This window comes from Dromiciops gliroides, chromosome 3, assembly GCF_019393635.1.
Source record: "Dromiciops gliroides isolate mDroGli1 chromosome 3, mDroGli1.pri, whole genome shotgun sequence".
NCBI classification, from domain to species: Eukaryota; Metazoa; Chordata; class Mammalia; order Microbiotheria; family Microbiotheriidae; genus Dromiciops; species Dromiciops gliroides.
Genome location: NC_057863.1, coordinates 441,075,341 through 441,097,931, shown reverse-complemented (window position 1 = coordinate 441,097,931; position 22,591 = coordinate 441,075,341). Strand labels below are relative to the sequence as shown.

General features: G+C 38.7%; 1 protein-coding gene across 2 annotated transcripts in view; it reads left to right on the top strand.

The window, feature by feature from the left end:
• The first annotated feature begins 434 nt into the window (after positions 1-434).
• MAP3K20 (mitogen-activated protein kinase kinase kinase 20) overlaps positions 435-22,591 on the top strand; it is a 224,823-nt gene continuing 202,666 nt past the window's right edge. The window contains exon 1 of one of the 2 annotated variants that reach the window (XM_043994177.1): positions 435-1,047. The gene's annotated coding sequence lies outside the window, so the exon portion shown is untranslated. The remainder of the gene's footprint in view (positions 1,048-22,591) is intronic. The other variant, XM_043994178.1, reaches the window with a different exon arrangement.

Here is a 22,591-nt window from a genome sequence, read left to right as displayed (position 1 = left end):
CTTAAATCCAATTCAGGCACAAGTCAAGACGTTGCCTGTGATGTCATTGGTCCTCTGAAAACAAAGAACTAACAACCACAAACTCAATTTTTAGAGATCATTCAAGAGGAAATTCCCCAAAATCATTCAAGAGGCAGCTCGAGGTAGATCCTCCTGTGGTAGATTTATGTAAGATTGAGGAAGAATTGCATAGGATGTGAGGAATGGACGGGTTTCCTCTTGGTGTGTCCTGGAGAACTTACGTTATAGATGAGAGCACAGATCCATTAGTCTCAAAGTATAATATAATTGACAAAATAAATGCACAGGGTAACTTCCAAAAATATTCATAGAGGAGTGAAAGGAAATCAATAATGAGACTTTTCCCCTCCCTGCTTTTTCTCTTTCCTTACTCTCCATTCTGCAGGGAGCACTATGACATTTCTGGTATCTTATTGAACCTCCACCTTTCTCTTCTATATAACCAGAGCAGGCTGCTGGCTTCAACCTTCGATGAGCTGGGGTGTGAGTACTTTTTATTCCTTAATGTCAAGGTAGGCTTCAGCTTGGAGCCAGGAGGAGGGAGATTCAAAGGCATCGTTTTGGTTGGGTGTCCACCGGAGAGGGCTGCAGATTGGTTTCCCCACATCTCCAGACCTAGACGAACTCGTTTAAGCGGCTCCTCTGAGCTTCCTCAAGCTCGGGGGCCTTCTTTCTTCTCAGGGGTGGAGGGTAAGAGCCGTGCAGGGGTCTGGAGGAGAACTTGGCCGGTGGCAGGTCCTGATGTTCCGGGCCGGGGTCATAGCTGCAGCCAGAGGGTAGGTGGTGCTGTTGCCGTGACTGTGGCTTCCTCATTGGAGCGGGGAAGAGAGGCGGAATGTTTAACTCCGTGACATGAAGCGGAAGCGTGGGAGAGCCACCGCACTCACGCCGCCTGCCTGGAACTCCCGCCGCCTCGGACCCTCCGCTTGAGCTCGCGCTCGCCCAGCCGCCTGCTGCTCACTCCTTGCCGACCTCTCAGCGCTCCTGGAGCCGGGCTTCTTGCGCTAGGTCCAGAGGGGGAGGCAGGTAAGAGGAGTGTGGGATGGAGGGAAGAGAAGAGAGGGGTCCTGCGCAGTGTCCCCAGCTCCTCGGAAAGGGGCACCCGGGTGACCGCTGCTTTCCCGCAATGGGGGGGTGATCCTTCTGCTGTCACTTTCCCCCAGGCCATAGGCACACGTCGGGCCCTTGCTCCTAGGCCTCGGCGGGGACTGTAGTGTGCGCCCATTCTGTCCGGGGATGGGGAGGCCAGAGGGGGCCTCTCCAAAGACTGGGAGCGAGGGTAGGGGAGAGGTTTAGGCTCCCGAGTTCCCAACTGCGGGTGCCAGCCCAGGTGGCAGTTGCGGGAGGGCACTTCCCAGAGTGGGGCCAACTCTTGGGAATGGAGTAGAGAGCTCAAGCAAGAAAAGGAGAGGCCAGGGAAGTCCCGACGCAACTTTGATTACGGGACAGTTCAATGTCCGGACGTTGGCCTTGACTGGATCGGGCCGGGCAAAGTTTCCTGCACTGCCGTGCAAATTGCCCCTTCTCTTCTGGAAGGGTAACGCGGGCCAAGAATGAGCTACACTTTCTGCCTTTTCCATCCTTTAAAGCACTTTCCGGACGTCCTTGCACTTCACAGAGCAAGGGAACTCGCGGGTGTGACCTGAGGAAGCTTCCAACTTTCTTGCATATTCTCCAGTTGTTCTCTCGTCTGCCTACTCTCTGCCGACGTCCTAGCCCTCCCTTCCCTGGCTCCTGTCCTTGCTGCTTTGGGGAGACACCGGGCTTTTCCTGTACATGTACCTATACATTTTCCCCAGAAAGAATTTTGGAAAGAGTATGTTTATAGAAAGTAAAAGAAACCAAAAAAACAAAAAAAGGACTTTGTATTTGGTCTTTTGTTCTGTAGGGGCTTGTCAAATCGTGCTTGTCAAATTGGGGCAGCATGTCCTCTAAGTGGAGATTATAGGACACTTACTTGTCCTTCAGAATCGTGTAAGAGTGGATGTATTCAATAATTGTAGATTCCGGAAAAATTAGGACGGATATAAAGGACATTTTGGCCACTTTCTCAGATCTTAATGTTAAAAAGAAAAGCCACTTTGGGGTCCTTCTCTAATACACCCCTAATCTTGAGGTTTCCCTTCTCTTAAAGTTTCGGAAAGGAAGCAATATTGTGTAGTCATACTGATCTCTGGGATTGAGTCTGATTTCTTCATATCACATGAATTCACCCATCTTATACTTTTTAGTAAACCCAACCAACAGAGGATTCCGTACCTAATTGATCTCTTCCATCTTTTGTAAAACTTTAATGGATATTTTGATAACATTGAATTGGTCTCAAAAAAATCCAGTAAAGTTGTTGTCAATAAGTTGTTGGGCTTAAGAATCAGCATTTGTGAAGTATTTTGGAGTCCTCTTCATGTAAGTGCAGCAGTTATTTTTATTACTATTGTTTTTAGTAATAAACAGAAACTGACAACAGATTAGACCATTCCAAAATTATAGCAATGATTAACTTCCATGTTTTGTGTAGTCATCTTATTGTAAAAAAAAAAAAAGCTGGAATTTTCCATGAAATGTTTTTTTCTATTAAAACATATGTTTATTTTAATGTTCTTGCTTATTTTAAAATATCTAAATTCAAACTCCTCCCCTGGCCTCATTTGAAATACTCTAGAAACAGTTCTGTGAGGCACAGACAATAAAGGCTTTCAAGACTGGCTAATTTTTTTTTCTTGTACAGCAAGTCCATTTCAGGCAGTTTCATTCCTTTTTAATTTTCAAAGACAAAAGAGATGACTGCATTATAATTATAGCACTGGTTCCTTGTAGAGCCTTTGTTCTAAATTCGTGCTACACTAGTGAGAGATTTTACAGAATTATAGAATTTTCTATGAGTTGGAAGGTAACTCAGAAATCATGGAGTACAACCCCCTCATTTTAGAGATGAGGCCCAGAGACTTGAAGGGACTTGCCTTGGGTCATGGAACTAGATGAGAGCATCTCCAGGTATAGAAACTATGGTTTTTGGTTCTCTATCCAGCATGCTTTCCATATACCACATTGCAATTCTGTTATTTATATGATTTTAAATTTATATGAATTTATGTGACTTAAAGAGTAGTGTGTATTAAATTTCTTTAAACTTTTGTAGTTTAATTTTCTTAAGGTGAATGTGTTGTTATTTTTCTTTTTAAACAGAGAAAGGCAAATAAATATTTAACTCCTCAGTTTTGACAAACCTATACATTTTCCTGAGTGGATGATAACATAATTGAACAGCAAAGATTTTTTTTTTTATCAGTAAAGCAATTAGATAATTAGCTTACTTTTCCCTGCCATTGAAGGGGATATCAGGATATCTTAAAGACTGGGAGCAATATCCAAATATTAAGTACGAAGATTTGGGTCTAAAAATGGATGGTCAAAGATCTTGGGAACCAAGGAACCTTCTTGCCAAATAAGGAAACTTGGCAAGTAGTCCTGTGTATTTTAAGTTAGCATAAGAGCTAGTGCTATTGGCAATATATTGGCAGTGTGCCTATCTGGAAGGAGCAGAGAAACTGACTTTGACAAGATTACAAAATTTTAAACTGAAGTAATCAGGGGTGTGGGGTGAATAATCAAATTATCAGAGAACGCACTTGAGAAATTAGTAGGGTAACAGGAAGAGAGACCAGGAGTAAAGTTATCATAATGTTCAGTGCAGCTAGGTGGCACATTGGATAGAGCTATAGGCCTGGAGTGAGGAAGATTCATCTTCCTGAGTTCACATCTGGCCTCAGACACAGTGACCCAGGCAAGTTTAACCCTGTTTGCCTCAGTTTCTTCATCTGTAAAATGACCTGGAGCAGGAAATAGCAAACTACTCCAGTATCTCTGCCAAGAAAACCCCTAAATGGGTCACAAAGAGCCAGTCATGACTGAACAACAACAAAAAAGACAATGTTGAGTGCAAAAGTGAAGTAGACATTTGATTCTAGTGAAGATTTCTAATGAGGCTGTGAATCCAGAGCATCAAAAGAAAAGAAAAGAAAAGAAACAAACAAACAAAAAGAATCACAAGTCTCAGTGGAGATATCTGGGCAAATACTCCTAAAATTCTTAGAATGAGATAATCAAATGCTAAGCCCCTGGAACTAGAAGAAGCAATCTAGTTCATGTTTTTCATTTTCTTACAACCAATAACAGTTTGATAGATTTTCTTGTCTACCCAAGAGAAGTCAAGGCTAATGTTGGTCTCACTTTAGTAGGAGGATTGGTGGAAGTAATATTCTTTTGAGGTGTGGGCAATCTCTGTTTTCCCAGATCTAAAAATACTGATGTATGTGAAAAAATCAGTCCATACATCCCTCAAATTTATTAGCAGTGACTAGAAAGCCATACATGGTTTGGGAGGAAAGTTATGAATATCTAATGCTTAGGTGGATTTCCTTAATATTTGAAACCTGCTCTCCTAGGTTTTCCTAGCGCAATTGCTTGCTGTAATAGCAGATAGGGATAAAGACCAGACCTGGGATTTTATTGGTATGGGAAACTCACACATGAGGAAATTCTCCCTACTAATGAAGGTCAGAACCTTCTTTGTTATGTATAGTAATAAGAGAGTTGCTTAGAGCTCCAAGAGGTCAAGTGATTTGCCCACAGTCACACAGCCAGCATGTGTCAGAGGCTGGCTGGGTCAGTAGCTAAATAGCCCTAAATGAAGAGTTTTAGGGGGCAAAGTGTTTACAACTTTTCTAACATCCTAAGTTGAACTTCATATGGATGGCATATCAATCCAGGTATTTAGGAAAGTATCAAATTTATCTGCATACAAAAGAAAAAACAAAATAGGTTGAGGATGAAATGATTTTGAGGGACACAGTTTTAAGTCAGGGCCTGTCTTGTTAAAGGGATGAACTTGACATTTATCTTTAGCATTGTTCCCTCTGCCTCCCCCTCCACCTTCCTTGCTGGCCATACACATTCCCCAGCACTTCATTGTGCCTCCCCAGTACATAGGGCATACCTATAGCAGTGTTCCATGGTCCAGACTTCTCTTCCTTTCTTCTATGCCCAATTAAAACTTACTTATCCTGTGTCATATGCCCTAAGGGCCCTTCTCTCTTAGGAAACCTGATGACCTAGTTCTTGCTGATGAGTTAGTCAATTCAATTAAATTCAACTAATACTTCTTAAGTACCCAATATGTGTAAGTTGATTGGTCAGCCAATATATTACTCAGTACCCTCCCCTGTAACCAAATTCCTTAAACCAGGGGAAATGCACATTACTCTAAAAAGCCCTTTTCAGTAGTAGAAAGGCAATGTAAAGAGAGCTACAGAGCTATGGAGCTTAGAGCATAGGGAGATATCCCTGAGCAAAAAGAACTTGTCAACTGGTAAATGCCCCTGCAAGGAGCAACTTAAAAGGAAATTAATTCCCTAAAAGAGTTTCAGTGGAAAATGCCATGTCAGAATAAAGACCTGATCAGTTGATGTGAAAGTAAGTGAGGGGAGTGGTCTCAGATTTGGTTTAACAATATGACTCACTGTAGTTAGTATTAGATTTCTAGGTCCTAATGCTGTGGTGTGTATTTCTGTTCCCTAAGTGTTTGAAGAGCTTAGTTTGGTATCCAATCCTTGTTTTTTTTTGGTTTTTTTTTTTTTAGAAGAGTTGGCTCTGGGAATTCCCCTAAACATGTACATTCAGGACTATGTAAATAATGGGGTAGAGGTTGAGGGATGTCTTCTCACTGGAGAAAATACCAGTGGAAAAAAGTCAGTAGATACATGCCATCCAGGAGGGAAGTACACCATGGATATGTTCTTTTTTTTTTTTTTTTTTTTTTTGGTGAGGCAATTGGGGTTAAGTGACTTGCCCAGGGCCACACAGCTAGTAAGTGTTAAGTGTCTGAGGCTGGATTTGAACTCAGGTCCTCCTGACTTCAGGGCCAGTGCTCTATCCAGGATATGTTCTTTTTAAGGAATTTGGTTGTGGACTATTTGACAGTGACTTATCTAAAGATATAAATGAATGATTATCAAATTTTGGGTGACATGAAATTGACATGAATAGATAGCAGGGTCAGGATCCCAAAGGATCTGGACATGTTAGAACAAACTGCCAAATCAAATATAATGAAATTTAATAAAGCTAAATTTCAAGTCCTGTACTTCAAAAATAATAATTACAAGGTAGAGGTAGAATGGTAGGAGATCTGGGGGTTTTAATGTATCTTCTTGTTGTTCAGTTGTGCCCCACTCTTTGTTATCCCATTTGGGGTTTTCTTGGCAAAGATACTAGAACAGTTTGCCATTTCCTTCTCCAGATCATTTTACAGATGAGGAAATTGAGGCAAACTGGGTTAGGTGACTTGCCCAGGCTCACATAACTAATAAGTGTCTGATTCCAGATTTGAACCCAGGTCTCCTTGACTCTGGTGCTCTTTCCACTGCACCACCTAACTGCATATTAAGATTAGCATAATTCACTGCATGATGTCAGTAGAAAAAGCAAATGTCATGTTAGATTATGGTACAAAAGGCATAATATCCAGATGTTGCACAATGCAAAGAACATTGACTCTAGAGACAGAGGTCCTGACTTCAAAACCTATCTCTGGGGTTTACTACATGTGTGACCTTGGGCAAGTCACTTCACCACCCTCACCGTCAGTCTCCTCAAGTGTAAAATGAGAGAGATGGACAAAAAGTCATCTGAGATCCTTTTTAGCCTCAAATCTATTATCCAATTCCAGTCAGACTACATTTGGAATACCATGTTTAATTAGGACCACCATATTTTGGGATTGTTGACAAGCTGGAACATGGCCAGAAAGGGTGATCAAAATAAGAGTCCTGTAGGTCATGTCATTGGGTGGTTGGTCAGGTCAGCTAGGGTAAGAGTGGTAGATTGGGAAGTCAAGAAGACCTGAGTTCAAATTCCACCTCATACACTTCCTAGCTGTGTGACCTTGGGCAAGTTCCTTAATCTCCTTCACTTTAGCTGCAATTAGTGTTATTGTTATTAGCTGACAGAACTGGAGATGTTTAGCTTGGAGAAGAGCAGATTTAGGCAAGACATAATATTCATATTTGAATAGTTGAAGGACTATTGTAGAGAGAGATTTAGGTTTGATGTAGGGGATGAGGGAAGAAAGAAAAAGCAAAATAGCATGAAACAAAACCAAACAACTACAAAATCCTTTCGTAACAATTAGAGATATCCAAAAGCAGAAGGAGCTGCTTTAGAAGGAATGGTTTTCCCTTCATGCTAGGTCTTTAGGTAAAACCTGTATGCTTGTGCCTTGATTACCTGTCAGGATATTGTAGAGAAGAACAGCTGGGTGGCACAGTGGATGGAATGCTTGGTCTGGAGTCAGGAAGACCTGAATTCAAATCTGACCTCAGACACTTAGTAGCCATATGAGTCAGGGTAAGTCACTTAACCCTGTTTGCCTCAGTTTCCTAATCTGTAGAATGAACTGGAGGAGGAAATGTCAAACCACCCCAGTATCTTTGCCAAGAGAATCCCAAATGGTGTCATGAAGAATTGGACACAACTGAATGACTGAATAACAACATACAGTAGAGAGAATTCATGTGCAGGTGTTATGGCTTCTGAGGTCCCGTCCAGCTCTGAGACTCTGCTGTTCTGTGATGTTTCACTATGCCTAGGGAAGGTTTTTTAAAGAAATTGTGTGTGTGTGATGAACTCCTTAAGTAATTTGATGAAGCCTGTGGACCCTGTATTAAAATAATATTAAATATTTCAAATAAAATACTTAATGTTACAAAGGAAACAATTGTTAAAATAGTTTTCAAAATAATGTTTTAAAGGGTTAAGGACTCCTACTTTAACCTTTACCTGTAGAAAGCATCCTCTGTATAACTTATCTGCCAAGGGCATATCCAACTATTCTGTAAAGTCTTCCAATGCGAGGAACTCCTTGCCTTCCAAAGTAACTTTAATTTCTGATAAATCTTAAGGCAATTCAGGCTGATGATCCTTGTAGACTATAGAGGGATATATTTTTTGGTCAGATCACAGTCTTTTGGGGCCCCTCAAATTATATCAAATAGGTATTTGCCCACTCTACGCAGAAGGAGGTCTGTGAAGTTAAAGTGTTCTGCCCTATTACTATACATGTGTGTGCTTTGGGAGCTAACTGTTCTCCTGCTTCTTAATATCATCATCTTCTAAAATAATCTTTTATTCAGACCCTGGTAAGAACTAGAAGAGTATAGGGAGATGGGTTTCTAAATTGGACTTACATACATCAATACTGTGGTGTTTATTTCTAGTATGTGAAGTATGGGGAAGTTGTTTTCCAATATAAAATCTGATCCTCGAAGGATATTATTAATGTACTTAGTATCTATATAAAGAGTATGAGAAATAGTCAGAAAGAACTCAGAGGTTATATAAATAGGGGAAGTTATGACCCTGAGTTCATAACTTAAACCTGGTGGGACCATTTTCATAGCTGGTTCTTAGCATAGTTTAGTATAATCTTCTTTCAAAGAGAACCAGAAAGACTAAGAAATCTGTCATTGACCATAATTTTTACTCAAGTGTCAAAAGTCATGAGAGAAATGAGACAGTGTGATAGTTACAAAAGCACTGCACTCAGAGTCAGAAGACTTGGACTTGTATCTCTCCTTTATCACCTCTCTGGACCTCAGTTTCTTCATCTGTAGAAGAGAGGGTCAAACTATATGGCTTCTAAGCATCCTTATAGCACTAAATCTACCATCTCATATCCTAACAAAGGCCCACACATTCTGGGGAGCCTGGCCTGACCTTGGCCTAGACTTGCAGTGTTAGATCAACACGATATAGTTCAATAGTGAAGAATGCAGGACTAAGTTAGGATCCAAGAAATGAGAAACAAAACAGAAACTTCATTAAGCTTTGGACCAGTCACACTAAGTCTTTAAAGGCATATTTTGCTCCCTACTTTTGGAGAATGTAGAGGGAGGCTTGTAGGAAAATTTTTCTCATATGGCTCCCAGGATCCACTATCCCATTCCCAAATGATATAGTAGACCATCATGAGAGCTATTATTGTGCTCCCTTGGGCATGTCCTAAGGCTCTCATTGCCACCATGAGACCAGAAGGAGTCGTGCTGCATCAGAGTCAGAGAATTATGCAGTCTTAAAATCACAAGGGATCTTAAAGGTTTTCTAGTCCAACTTCCATTTCTCCCCCTCCCCCATCAAATGCTGGAATGTTTTTAATGTCCGATAGTCATCCATCCTCCATTTAAACACTTCCAATAACAAGGAGCTCACATTTTCATAGGACAGTCCATTCTGTTGTTGGATGGCTTTAATTATTAGGAAGTTATTTTTATTGAACTGAAATCTGCCTCCTTTTAACTCTTCCCCATTTGTTCTTAGTTCTGACCTCTTGAGCTATAAGAAATAAATCTAATTCTTTTTCTATGACAGACCTCCAAATATATTTCAAGGCAGCTATGTTTCCACTTATTTATCTCTTCTCCAAGCCAAGTATTCTCCACTCTTCTCAATTATTCCTCATTTGCATCTCTTACCATTCTGGTCTCCTTCCTCTTTACATATTCAGATTCATGTGACACCATTAAAATGTAATCCCAGAATTGAACCCATTGTTCAGCACTACAACTATGACTATAGAGTGGAGTCACATATTAAACTTACATGCATCTGTATATGCTAACTCAAAAGAAAGAAAAATTATAATTTGAATAGTGAAGGCAATTTTCACTTTGTCATTCTACTTATGAGTGAGTCTGAGAGGGAAGACATGAATCTACTGTTCCTTCAGTAGCTCCCAGTACCTGTGTAGCCTCATAGAATTGTAGGATCAAAGATCTAGAACTGGAAGAACCTTAGAGACCATTCTCCCTCATTTTACAGATAACAAAGCTGAGGAACAGAAAAGTTAAGTGACTTGCCCACAGTGTCAGGCAGGATTGACCCTGTTTGCTTCAGTTTCCTCATCTGTAAAGTGAGTTGGAGGAAATGGCAAACCGCTCCAGTATCTCTGCCGAGAAAACCTCCAATGAACTGGACATGATTGACACGACTAGACAGAAACAACAGTATTTGAACCTAGGTCTTCCTGACTTCAAGTCCAGTGTCCAATCCACTATATTTGGCCAGCTATTTTCCTGTGCTGAGTGTGACTCCAGAATCTCATTTCTCATACCCATAAAGTAGAGAGAGAGAGAGAGACGGTCTTAGTTGATCTTAGTCTTCTGGGTCCACTAGAAAGTCCCTGCTGCACTCCCTTTGACTTCTTTGTGTATAGTCTTGCCTCATGAACATGATGGAAGAATAAAGTTACGTGACTATGGGATAGCCCTCTAGTATAGTTGCAATTAGATGTGAAGCCACTTTGAGTATCTTTCCTTTTTCTTTGCATTTTCTCTCAGTTAAGTCTTTACCTATTTTGGGTTTTTTTTTTTTGTATTTGAGTAGAAGTCCTGATTCCAGGTTTCTTCTTCTTAGTAGCTTAGCTAGATGTAGTGGGGGGGGGGGGGAATTCAGTTGTTCCTATAGCAACCATCTCATATCTGCTCTCTGATACAAACTGCCATCTTTTAAAGAGACCTTAGTCCTTTTCTAGCTATAACTGTTTAAAGATTTGCTTAAACTCAATTTTCATCTTATATGGTGACTTTAGGTCCAAGGCTCTACATCAGATATAAATCCATTATACTGGAAAATGGAGTGGTGGGGTATAGTCTATAGGATGAGTGGGAAAATATAGATGATGAAAGCCATGGGCATCACTTTGAACCTACTGATACTTCCCAGATACTTGATCTTTCTACCCACCCACCAGTAAGCTGTTTTCTTAACAAACCCAAAAGAGCCTGATCCATAATTATATAAGCTATTCTTCCCTGTCCCCTCCAAAATTTTTAGCAACGGTCAGACCATATTACTGCACCATAAAGGATATTAACTTATTGTGCATTACGAGAGCCAGAAAATGAAATCTTTTGCTTCATATTAACTAGTCCAGCTTTGGTTTCAATGAAAGACCTTATAAAAACAGTATTTTTATGATGTAAGCCTACTTTCTGATGACCTAGACATAAGTAATTAATTGTATCATTACATTTACCTACTTTGGGTGATATATAGAAAATTATATCATTCATTTCATGTGATACATTGTATCAATTTAACTATATCCTGTAGATATGTATGCATATATAACTAGGTTTATGTAGTTAATATTTTTATATGTTCTTGCTGTCTACCACATTCAAATATAAGGTTATCATGAGTAGCTATTATTTCATTCTTTGTACTCGTATCCACAAGAACTAGCACAGTGCCTGGCACATAGTAGTCACTTGACAAATACTTGTTAGTTGATTGATTTCCACCTCTAGTATGAGAAAAAAAATGACAAGAAAGTAGTACATTGGAATATATATCTTATTTAAAAACTAACTGTAGTCTTTGTTTTTACATTATCTACATTTTATTCCCAAGATCACTGCCTATCAAACTGGAATTGGTATACCCAGATACTTTGGCCGGTGCTACATTATTTCCTGAATTCCAGGCTTACTCTAGCCTCTAATGAGTTGTTGGTATACTATCCATACTCGGATAATTAGATAGTTAAAAAGATCTGTGTGCTATCTCCAGTTACATAGATTGTAGTCCTTTTATGCCTGTTGCTGTTTGCCAAAGAGTTCACCTAATCTTTGGGTACCTTTCTCACTTTCTTTTGGCATGAAGGACATAGGCTCTCCTTAGCTTTGCCCTGGAACCAGCCCATCTTCTTTAATCATATATTTATTTGGTGACATTCTTCATCCAGTTTTTCATAGTTCCTTTTGTTGTGTCACAATCTCCTCACAACCACCATCTATCTCTCCATTGCCATTTGTGATATACCGTTTTCAATTCTTGAGAGACAGAAGTGTTCTGTGAGCTCCAGCCACAAGGACCTGGGTACTGATATTAAAAAAAAGATTATTTCTAGGAGAAGTACAGGGTGATTAAAGGAAATATGCAATTGCCCAAAGTCAAACCAGGTTCCACTCCTTTTTCTAGGTAATCACAGAGGTAACATGATCTCTTCAGTGGAAGAGAAAGGACTATCTGTAATACAATTATAGTTTATCTCATCACTTAAAAAGAGAATAAAATACCCCTCTGAAATAACCCAGAGACAAGCTCATCTGTCATACTTAATTACTGCATGTCTGAGCATGTGGTGTTCAGAAGACCATATGAAGTTAGAATACTGTCACAGTTTTCAAAATGGCAGTTGTTCTCCCAGGTTGCACTACATTTGAACAGCAAAGTTAGGGCTTTTATTGTCAGAAGTTAAATCCAAGTGCAATTTGCCATAAAATGTGTGCCTAATATGGGGATGTTTCTCATCCAAAAATTTGGCCAGGTGGTATAAACTGTTCAGAAACATAAATGTACCATTATATCCCTGATTGTAGGAGCTAAAGCATCCAGTGGAAGCACATATATTTCTCTACCTGAAAAAAAGTCAAACCACCTATCTGCTGGGAAGAGAATGCTAGTGCTCTTCTACAAAAGATTAGACTATCATGATAAATATCTTCTGTTTTGAATTTTTCATGGTATTATGAAGTTAGCAATGTATTCAAAACTGCTCAGTTTAAAGAAACAGAAATTATCCTGCAATAAAGTACTATTCACCTCTGCATTGCTCCAACAGTGTTATAGTGCTTCTTCTAGACATTGCAATTTGAGACCTGGATTTATCTACCATAAGCCCTAATCTTAGTATTTTGACTGTGTGGTTGTTGTTCAGTTGTTTGATTCTTCATGACCCCATTTGAAGTTTTCTTGGCAAAGATACTGGAGTGCTTTGCCATAACCTTCTCCAGCTCATTATATAGATGAGGAAGATGAGGCAAACAGTGTTGACTTGTCCAGAGGTCACATAGATAGTGTTAAGGGCTAAAATTCTAGCTAAACTGTCTAAAATATCTAATGAGTGGTCGCCAATAAATTATAAGCTTTAGCAAGAGTTAGACTTTTAAGCATTTATTAAGGAGAATAAGAATTTGGTAAAGAGAGAGAAAAAGGCCTAGATTCCTATCTATTAAAGGGAGAGCACATTTCTAGCTCCCTTCTCCGCCAGAGTCCAGAGGAAAGAGCCCCAGAGTCAGCGCCAGTCTCTTCCTTCCTCCTCCCACTAGTCCGCGTCACTTCCTCCCAAAGAAAAGACTCCTGGTCTTGCCCTCAAAGACCTTCGCTTCATGGGCAGAACTCTTCTACAGTAAGTATCCAGCAGGTGCCGTCATTCCAATCGTTACAGTCCCCCCTGTTGTTCCTCAAGAAACAAAATGTTTCCTTGATGGAACAGTAAAAACAATATAATAACTATTGCTAACTAATAATATGTGAACAACAATATAGAAAAGGAAGAGAGGAAAGTTTTGTCCAGAGGGGCGATTTTTTTTTTTGTCCTCATGAACCGACGCTTTGACATTAGTCTTGCAAAGGGAGGGCCTCTGCAGAGAATACATGTTACAGATGGTGTATATTATAACAGAAAGAGAAAAAAACAACAAAAACAACAAATCAAAACTGTTCATTTAAAGTCTCTGAAAGTCTTTTCTCAGATGTCCTCTAGGTGTAGTCGTGGAATGGAAGTCTTTTCAGGGGTTGATGTGTGGATGCTGGTAATTAGCCAGGAAATTTCCTACAAAATTGAGCTTAACACAACTTTAAAATAGCTTTGTCAATAATCAAATCAAACAATGAAAGTTTTCAAAAACATGTCTAAGGGAATTCAGAATCTTAGTTGTTACACATGAAACATATAATAAAACAAAAATTGAACCATTCTTTAAAATTATAATATTACTATAGTCCCCCCCTTATGGAGGGTAATTGAGAAGACAATTGCTGCGATATTAATTATTAAAAATAATTTTTTATCTTTGTTTCATCACTTTTTGCATCATCTGCCTAATTATCCTCATGCCATTATGAGAAATTAAAAAATCTAATATAATTGGTAACAGATGTCAAGGCCAAATTCAACACTGTATTTATCATGACACCTGAGATAATTATGGGGGTTACCATAAAAGAACAGAGAAATGATGGGATATGAGCATTCCCACACTTGAGCAGTATGTACTGCCCATACAGTATGCCAGGCTTAAAAGAGGTGGATGGAATATATGTCCATGCCACCGAACATATTGGAAGAAATTGAGTCAGACTTATTCAGATGCATGGGATTGAGATGTCCATGGCATCAGGCATATAGGAGGGAGCATAGAAGCCAGGTGTAGAAGTGAGATGGGTGGGATCAATACTTCCAGCCATCTGTACAATATTGTGGGGAAAAATAAAATAAAATATTAAACCAAGAGAATCCAACCTCAACATTTGTCAAAAGCCGTTCCCTTGGCCATACCTTGACTTCATGCATGTCTCCCCTCATGTGACAGTTCAGTGTCTGCTCTTGCATGTATTCCTCTTGTGATTGGATGGCATCTTGGCCAACTGGCATCTGATAACTCAGAATAAAGGCAATTAATGTCTTAAATGATAAGTTCCCATAATCCAAGTCTCATATGTATTTAAAAATTGAGGATAATAAATGATTGCAAAAAATGTGAATACATCTTGACTCAGAACACAATATATAATTATGCAACAATTTCAAATAATACCCCTTTTTTAAAAACTTAGTATACAATTACTTTTGTGAAAAATCTGAATATATTTAAATACAAGTTAAAGCATAACAGAATCTCAAAGAACTTTTTTTTTTTGAAAAAAGAAAACTTTTACAAATGTTCCCCTCTTTTTTTTTTTTTTTTGGAATATGCTTATCAAAAATAATACTTCTAGAATCAATTTACACTTGCCATGGCAAACAATTTGCTAGGGAAATGCTTTAAAGAGTTTGATCAAATAATCAGTTGAGAAAAAATAACAAAAACAAACAACTCAGAATATGGGAGCACAATACTCCTAGAATTAACATTGTATAATAAAATCAAAACCATCTTGCAATGTTTCAAAATTAGATAGACAAATGAATAGAAGAAAATACACATGGAACAATAAAAGACAATGAAATTCAAACTAAGGAAGTCTAAATGAATGTGAACTTAATATTAATAAGAGTATTATAAAATATAAACTTGATCACATGACTATAAAAAGCTTTTACAAATATTCTCCTTGTTTTAAAAACTAAATATAAAACACAATCTCAAAAGCATGAAAATCTCTATGAAAATAAACCCATACCATTAATTTCAAAATGTATATGTAATAGCATAGAAATCCTATGTAACCTCTGAACTGATATTAATACTCTGAGTGAATTCAGAACACCTTTGATTCCAATATCTAAAATCCCCAATACTCATATCAATAATGTGCTGCTTACTTCTACATTTCTGTAAAATATATACCCTTCCATGGCAAAAGAGGCAGAGTCTTGAACTATGTTGATTGTCATTCTTATTCAGCTTAAGTTTTTCTTCTTTAACCCCTCTATATTGTCTGTCAGTCTTTTCACCATACAAATGCTTTATAAGATTACTAATTAAAGACAAAAGCAGGTTAGCAAAATTATGAACAAAACGAGCATATCTGGAATTTAAAGAGTTTTCTAAGATTGTCTCAAAAGCACAGCCAGGCCGGGAAGGGCTGAGCCTGAAGCTGCAAATGCAGGTAGAGAAAGTTGAGCATGCGCATTAGATCTTTGGACTTCCCAGGCAGGGGAAGCAATGGGCTTGGCCATGGGAGGAGTAGAGGGTGGGGTCTGGAGAGGAGGGGAGGGACCAGCACAATTTGAATCAGACTTGATTTTGAACTCAGGCCTGGATTCCTCTTCCCCCACTTGGCCTCCAGGTGCAAGGGGATTAAAAGCTTCTAGAGGGTGGGTCATTGCCTCCAGGCATGCAAAATTAAAGCAACAATTAGTGTTAGAACTGGGAAAAGCTGCAGGAATCTCTTCAGGTTTCTCTGAAAAAGCATGGTTGGGAGAGGGAGAGATATTTCCTTGTGTGAGTAAGTTGCTGGCTCTTTTAACAAAAATAAAAAGAAAAATAGAAAATCCACAAAAACAAAGCATTAACATGATCTTATCTCCCATTTGTCTGGTTAAACAGACTAAAATCAAAAATAGGATAATTAGGGAGTTTAAAAGGTCCATTCGAAAAAATTTAAAGGAAAACACAGCCAGTGCGCCAGTACTTAGCAGTTAAAGGGAGAGGGAGGGGAAATTTCTTACCCAACCAGCAGATCAGAAGACTGAGGGTTAGCTTTCCTCTTCGTGGTCAGCCATCTGTTAAGGGCTAAAATTCTAGCTAAACTGTCTAAAATATCTAATGAGTGGTCGCCAATAAATTATAAGCTTTAGCAAGAGTTAGACTTTTAAGCATTTATTAAGGAGAATAAGAATTTGGTAAAGAGAGAGAAAAAGGCCTAGATTCCTATCTATTAAAGGGAGAGCACATTTCTAGCTCCCTTCTCCGCCAGAGTCCAGAGGAAAGAGCCCCAGAGTCAGCGCCAGTCTCTTCCTTCCTCCTCCCACTAGTCCGCGTCACTTCCTCCCAAAGAAAAGACTCCTGGTCTTGCCCTCAAAGACCTTCGCTTCATGGGCAGAACTCTTCTACAGTAAGTATCCAGCAGGTGCCGTCATTCCAATCGTTACAATAGTAAGTATCTGAGGTCCTTTATGAACTCAGGAAGATGAATCTTCTGTATACACATGGACCTATGATCATCATGCACTATCAATGCATGAACTCCAGGTCGGGAAAATCCATCTAATGTAGGCTACCAAATAATTTGTAACTTTAAGTCTTAGAGATTTGCTTAAAACTTTGAGAAGTTAAATGATTTGCCCACATTCATACAACCAGTTTGTGTCAGAGATAGGATTTGAACCCAGGTCTTCCTGAATCAAAGCCATCCCATCTTTTACCATACTATGCTACCACTCTCCTAAAGACCAGAACAATGAAATGGGCTCCCTCAATAGGTAGTGAATCCTCCCTTTTGGAGGTCTTTAGCCATAGGTTCTATGGCCACTTGTTGGATATGTTATAGAGACAATTCTTGTTAAAGTAAGGTTTGGATTAAGTGACCTCTGAGATCACTTGAAGCTCTAAGTTTATTCTCCAGTTAAACAGATGCTGTCTACAACCTTTTTTCCCCGAGTGCAATAAAAAAAAACAACAACAAAAAAACTTGTCAGTTGCTAACTATATTGGAATACTAGTTAATTGCATTTGAAAAAACAGTGTATTCATGTTTATAAAATAAAATGCTTAGGATATCTTGTGACTATCTTTAATGTCATTTATTGATCCTCTCATTATATTAAAAAGATTTAAATTGCAGAACAGTGATTAAGCAGTAAAGTTTTAAAGATACATGTAATTATATCATAAAAAGCAATTTTATGCCAGTTTTTTTATATTATCATCATCAACTTTATAACAAGTAAATGGAAGTAATGGAGATACCAAGAGGCTGGATATGGTGTCTGTTTTTTGCAGTCTTTATCCCAAGTAAAACAAATATAATATGTTTTCTGCCTATGGTTGGCAACATTTGTATCAGTTGCCTTATGAAACAGACCAAGATGTAAACTTGAAAACAAAGGCTCTCTGAGAGGGTGAATATATGGGTATAGTTTAGAGATAGAAGAAAGAATGCAACTGGATTCAGGATAATACCAAAGCAGAAATTTAGGACACTCTCAAAGTTTTAAATGAATCTGTGATTCTGGAGTTCCTCTCAGCAATGAAGATTGTAATTCATCATGGTCTGCTTATCTCTGCAATTCTTGTCCCTTGCAGTTAGTCAATAAGCATTTATTAAATACCTACTATGTACCAGGCACTAGGCTCTGTCCTGCCAAAAGTTCACCATAGTGGGACCACCCAAGTCCTGAAGGTCTTCCTCAATTTCTGCCCCAAAGTCATGAGTCAGTAGAGTACTCTGGTTGTCTACCTGTTATCTTTTCTCTTACCGCATGACCAGCACATCTTTCTATTTTTTGATGATATCTCATATTCTTCTTCTTTGGAGTTCCTCATGGGTTATGGTATAGCTTTCCTGCATCCACTATGTATTTCCTTTGACTTCTGTTAGATACTCATATTTAGTTTTTTTGGAGGTGTTTGTATCCATATCTCTCTGACATAAAGAAACACTGGTACAATCTTAATATTAAGAGATGGACCCTTACAATCTTTGGAAGCTTAAAGTCACAAGATAGCCTTGCAATTTCCTTAAAATAGTTTAGCCTATTCTCCTCCCATTCAACTCTGTAGCCAATTCATTGTCTGTTGGTATGGTCTGTCCCAGATATACATACTTATGAACAATCTTATCTTGATTAAATCCATCTTGATATTTGGGCAACAGATAGTCATCCACTGGTTTTTCCTATGTGGATAGATGAACCAAAGTCTTTGGAGTGATGATAGAGCTAGCTCTTCTATTAGACTTTGCAGTGTTCTGAGTCCTGAAGCAATCATCACAATGTTATTCACAAATAGGAGTATCTTAAACTGAAAATATTGGTAAAATTAATAAATAACAAAACTCTTAAAATTTGTTTCATTGGTAAAGTTGGTGATTTTTTGCATGTTTGAATTTTTATCTACTGACTTTGCTTGAAGCAGAAAGGTTGACTACAACCACCTCAGTCAGTTAGCAAGCATTTATTTTATTTTGTGGCTTAAAAATATTTTATTTTTTCTAGTTATATATAGAAACAATTCTTAATATTCATTTAAATTTTTTTGAGTTCCAAATTCTCTCCTCTTTCTTCCCCCCACCTTAAGAAGGCAAGTAATTTAATATGGGTTATACATGTGCAGTCATGCAAAACATATTTCCATATTAGTCAGGTTGTGAAAGAAAACACAGACCCCCTAAAAAGAACCCATGGAAAAAAATTAAGTTTTTAAAAAATGTATGATTCAATCTGCATTCAGACTCCAGTTCTTTCTCTAGAAGTGGATAGCATTTTTCAACATAAGTCTTTTGGAATTGTCTTGGAACTTTTATTAGGAAGCATTTATTAAATGCTTACTGAATGCCACCATGCTAAGTGCTTTGCAGACAGAGGGGTCTCCTTCAAGGAGTTCTACTTCTATAAGGAGAGACAACATGCAAATAATTTTGCCATGCAGTGTAAACCAAAGGGAATCTAAAAGGGAAAGCATTAGCATGGGGGAGGAAGGAAGGACAGGGTGACCTAGAAAGCCTTTTGTCAAAGGAAGGCTTTGAAGGAAACTAGGAAATCTGGGAACTGGAGATGAACAGAGAGAGCATTCCAGTTATTGGAGACAGCCAGTGAAAAGGCACAGAGTAGAGAGATTGGGCATAGGCCAGTGTAGCAGGATCATAGAGTAAATCAATGGGAGTAAAGTGAAAGAAGCCTGGTTTTAAAAAGTTTTTGCCACTAGCATATTTTATATTTGACCCTGGAGGTAACAGGGAGTAACTAGAATTTATTGAGTGGAATTGAGGGGGATGATGGGGTCAGACCTGCCTTTTAGAAAAATAATTTTGGAATCTACATGAAGGATGGATTGGAATGGAGAGAGACTTGAGACAGAGATATCAACAAGAAGGCTATCACAGTCATGCAGAGATGGGGTGGTGAGGGTCTGTACCAGGGTGGTGGCTGAGAGTGGAGAGAAAGGGATACATTGAGAGATATGGTGAATGTATAAACAAAAAGATTTGGCAATAAATTTGGATATTTGGGGTGATAGTTAGTGAGGAGTTCAGGCTGACACTGAGGTTATGAGTCTGGATGAGTGGGACAGTGGTGGTACTCCTCACAGTAATAGAGAAGTTCAGAAGAATGGGATGTTTGGGAGAAAAGATGAGTTAAGTTTTGGACATATTGAGTTGCTTTTGGAATAACCAATTTAAGATGTCCAAAATGGGGGGGGAGGAGGAGAGAGGGAGGAAATAAGGAAAGAGAGAGAGAGACAGAGAGAGAGAAAGAGACAGAGAGACAGAGATAGAGAAACAGAAAGAGAAACGGAGATGTAGAGACAGAGACAGAGACAGAGAGATTGACAAGAGATCACAGAGATGGACCTAGGACAGAACCTTGAAATATGAATCGTTGGCAGGATGGATAACTATCAAAGGACACTGAGAAGGCATGGTCAGAAAGATAGAAGAACCAAAAGAAAGTATCCAGATGAAGGTGATTGATATTACCAAAGGCTACAGGGGCAGCTAGGTGGCACAGTGGATAGAGCACTGGCCCTGGAGTCAGGAGTACCTGAGTTCAAATTCGGCCTCAGACACTTAACACTTACTAGCTGTGTGACCCTGGGCAAGTCACTTAACCCCAATTGCTTCACTAAAAAACAAACAAACAAACAAAAAAAAACAAAGGCTACAGAGAAGTCAAGAGTAATAAAGGCTGAGAAAAGACCATTTGGTTTGGCAATTAAGAGCTCATTATTGACTTTGAAGAGTTTTTTTTTCAGTTGAAAGATGAGGCTAGAAGCCTGCTTGCAAAGGGGTTAAAAGTGAGTGGTGAAGAAGAGGCATCTGGTGTCAACAGCTTTCCTAAGTGGTTTGGCTTAGAAGAGGAGAGATATAGGAAAATTGGATGTATGGTAGGATCAAATGAGGGTTGTTGGGCTTTTTTTTTTTCTTTGCTTGTTTTAAAGAATAGAGGAGACATTGACATGTTTCTGGGTAGCAGGAGATAAAAAGAGACTTATGATAGGGGAAAGAGAAAGAATGATAGAGGGGGTAGTTTTCTAGAAAAGATGGATGGGAATCGGATCAAGGGTGTACATACTTGCCTTGGCAAGGAGAAAGGTCACCTCTTCATGTGAAAACAGGTGGAGGAGATAACTGGGTAAAATGTCTGATTGATGTGAGATGAGGAGGGAAGAAGAGAGAGCTTTCAGTGAATAATCAATTTTTTGGTGAAGTATGAGGTGAGGTCTTTGGCTGAGAGAGTAGGGGTAGGGTGTGCCATGGGAGGATTGAGGAGAAATGAAAATATTTGGAATAGACACTATGGTGAGTGGAATCGCAAATTGGTTAGGGAGGAAAAGAATATTTGCTTTGCTGTAGTGAAAGCCCTGTTGATATTACATAACATAAATTTCTAGTGGCTCCAGTCATGTGCAGGATGGCAAGTATTATACAATATACATTCACAGTTAAGATGTTTGAGAGTGTAACCTAAAGAGAGAAGCTTTCCCAGAACCTTACTGAAAGGAAGGAACTTGGAAAAAGGCAAGATTAGTTTCAATGAAGGAGAAAACATGACCAGAGAGAAGCATTCTGGATTTAGTCAGCCCTCATTTTACAGAGGGGGAAACTGTCAAAAAATTAAATGATTTTCTCAAGGTCACATAGGTGACAATAATAGTTGACATTTATATAATACCTACTCTGTGCTAGCCACTGTACTAAGTGCTTTACAATTATTATCCCACCTAATCCTCCCAACAACCCTGGCAATAAGTGCTATTATTATCCCCATTTTACAGATGAGAAAACTGAACCAAACAGAGGTTAAGTGACTTCCCCAGAGTCACACAGCTAGGAAGTATCTGAGGTCAGATTTGAATTTAAGTCTTTCTGACTCCAAGCCCTTATCTAGCCACTGTACCACTTGGCTACCAGGTGATGATAAGTGGTAAAGCTGGGATTAGAATTTAGACCTTCTTACTCCAAAGCCAGCACTCTTACTACTTCATGACAAGTATAGCCTCAGCTTTGCATTTAGTTCTGAAGCTTTCTGAATGGGAAAAGGTAAATGTGAATGCCAAGGCCCAAAAGTTATTCACAAAGTCTGTCATTATGTCTTAACGGTTTAAGTCAGAGAATTCAAAGAACTGAGGGAAAATGGAGTTACCGTAAAATAAGGGTTTTCCAAAAAGCCTAATAATATTGTGTAATTGAGGTAGTTTAGGGGAGCGGTGTGTGATGGGAGAAAATTATTTAGACTTTCAAAATTACTGGGTTTGGAAATACCATACTCCTGAAATTGTGCTAAGTCTATTTCTTTAAGTCTTTTTTATAAGCAGACATTAGTGCAAAATCATATGTACTCTGAGTGATGATTGGTGAAACAGATGGGGACTTTGAGGCACTTTATGAATGTAATGGATGCTTAATAACCAGAAAGACTATGGAGCTTTTCATACCACTGGTGCTTTAAGATGGAATTCCAGGCAAGAGTGTGAAAAGCAACATTTTCTGAGTTCTACTGCTGAAATAACTACAGGGACAGAAGTCATAAATAGAAAGATGGGATTCAATCCTAAAATCGTCTATCTTTGGTTTTGATTTATGTGACTTAATAAGACATTAATAGCTGAGAGTTTTTAAGAAGTTCCCCAGGAATTGAATAATTTCTTCAAATACTTGGAATTCGGTGTGTCACTGATCCCTTAGCATTAACTGTCAGTAAGCTCAAAGTCAATCTTTGCAGATTTTGCTATCATCTGTCAACATGCTAGACTTTTGCATTGTTTATATTTTGAAGGAGAGAACCATGGAATGAATCCTAAAACCTAACATATTTATAATAATCTTCATTTATCAATTAACCTTA